Below are 2706 nucleotides of genomic sequence, written 5' to 3'. Positions count from 1 at the left end.
TATAAAAGTTCATAAATACCACTAATATCATAACAAAAAAGGTTAATATGATAAATACAACACTACTCATACCTCAAATAGTTTCTATTGAGATATAACTTCTTCAAAGCGTTCAAATTTCATCGGGTTTTACTGTTTCAGTCATTTTGTATGCATGGATTAATCTCTAGGAGCTCTCTAATCGGTCAAGTAGCGCCTAGGAATTAATCGGAGATTAATTGGGACTTAATCGAGATTTTTACAACCATGATATATATATATATATATATATATATATATATATCCCATCTTATACTCGGTCTCATACACTATATATATATATATATATATGTGTGTGTGTGTGTGTGTGTATGTGTGTCTCATATATATATATATATATATATATATATATATATGTGTGTGTGTGTGTGTGTATGTGTGTCTCATCTCAATTAGGTCTCGAATACTATATATATATATATATATATATATATCATACTCAATCTCATGTTCTCATATCAAAACCTTATTCTCGATGGAAATATACTCATATCTCGATCTCATTCTCGAAGGAAGTACACTCATATCGCAATCTCCTTCCCGAAGGCATTATACTTATATCTCATTCTCAAAGGAATGAAAATTATATCTCAATCTCATTCCTAAAGGAAATATACTTATATCTCGATCTCATTCCCGAAGGAAGTATATTGATGTTCGCAAAGGAATATCAATCTCATTCCCGAAGGAATATCAATCTCATTCCCGACAGAAATATACTCATGTTCCCGAAGGTATATCAATCTAATTCCCGAAGGAAATATACTCATGTTCCCGAAGGAATATCAATCTGATTCCCGAAGGAATATGAATCTCATTCCCAAAGAAAATGTACTCATTTTCTCGAAGGAATATTAATCTCATTCCCAAAGGAAATATACTCATATTATCGAATAAATATCAATATAATTACCGAAGGAAATATACTCGTGTTCCTAAACGAATATTAATCACATTCCCAAAGGAAATGTACTCGTGCTCCCAAAGAAATATCAATCTCTTTCCCGAAGCAAATGTACTCATGTTCCGGAAGGAATGTCAATCTCATTCTCGAAGGAATGTACTCATGTTCCCAAAGGAATTATACTCATTACATGCTCTGATACATGTATCTTTGAATATCTCATTTACATACTCCAAATATACACATACATGCTCTGACACATGATTTTTATGTATTTTCTTGCTCTATCATCTTGATAACCTAATGGCTTTCACTTAGTGCTTCAAGGTTCTCATATATATATATATATATATATATATATATATATATATATATATATATAATCAAACATATACCAATCATAAAGAAAGAGTGAGAATAATAACTCACCTTATCAGTTAGTGAACACTAACTGTTCCATTTTAGCTCCTTTTGTCAGTTACTACATCTTGATCCATCTTTTTCTCTTAGGCCTATTCATACACATTAATTCACAAGCATCTTAATACTTGTCTTAGCCTATTAAGAGCTTAATCTCTTAAGATCAAAATAAGCACTTAATAGGTTAAAACTCTATTTTTCATTCTCTATCTCAAAATCTCAATCAATTAATGAATTAAGGTCTTCACAATGCCTAGTTCATTATAATCTAACTCTAAAACATCAATTACTAAAAATAATTAGTTAGGGTTTCAAACCCTAACTCTCAATAGGTTGATTTCACCATGGAAATCACTTCCCAAGCTTGATTAAAGCTTCTAAACACTATCAATAACATATTAGACAAACAATTGGTCAATCAATTCAACCCATCTTACCTAACTAACAATTTAACCAAATGGATAAATCTTTACCTTAATTGAGAGAGAATGAAAATCCTTGCAATCCACCAGCTCTATCTTGTTTTGGCATCATTTTGGTAGCAAAATCGCCCCATCTCAGCTCCCAATCGATCCCTTATGAAGAATGTTTGAAATGAGCTCTTAAAATAGATTATATGGTGTTTTTTGTGTGTTTCCACGTCATGGCATTATACGGCCATGTCGTGGTCGCTGGGAATTAGAAAAGCACATTGCTGATTCCATTCCATCTTTGGTGCATTTTTTGTCCCAACTTCAAACGCGCATATCTTCTTCGTTTTTTATTCGTTTTCGATGATCTTTATATCTATGTGAAGGTGGGAACATACTAATACTATACATGTTTGTTAAGTCATATCTCATTTAACTAATATGGGTCTTAATCTATTAAGTCATGAAGTTGGCCTAAAAATCATAAAAATACTAATTTTACCCTTTTGACCAAAAATGCATTTCTCATGCATTCTTTCCATGTAACTTAATCATCTAGCCTCTTATAGTGACTTAAACTTGTCTTGACCATCTTCATGAAGTTACAACTTCATATTCTCATCTTTTTCTCATAAGTGACCAAATTTCCCTTTTAATCAATATTTGACTAAAAGTAAATATTTCTAAATTTTGGGTTGTTACATTGTGCTTGCACAGATATCTGCTAATGTTCTAGTTTATAGATCAAAGAGTCTATAGGCCTTTGATTGTGTACAGTATCCCACAAAATCATATTTCTTGGACTTGTCTTCTTGCTTGTGTTCGTAAGTTGTGACCAATACATAACATGCACAACCAAAAACACGTAAATGAGTGACTGTAGGTTTAAATTCATACCATGCTTCAAATTGTGTTCTGTTGCATATGTCTTTT

The sequence above is a fragment of the Lactuca serriola genome, chromosome 5, assembly GCF_051521515.1.
Source record: "Lactuca serriola cultivar US96UC23 chromosome 5, Lser_US96UC23_V15, whole genome shotgun sequence".
NCBI classification, from domain to species: domain Eukaryota; kingdom Viridiplantae; phylum Streptophyta; class Magnoliopsida; order Asterales; family Asteraceae; genus Lactuca; species Lactuca serriola.
Note: the sequence above shows the minus strand (reverse complement) of the source record.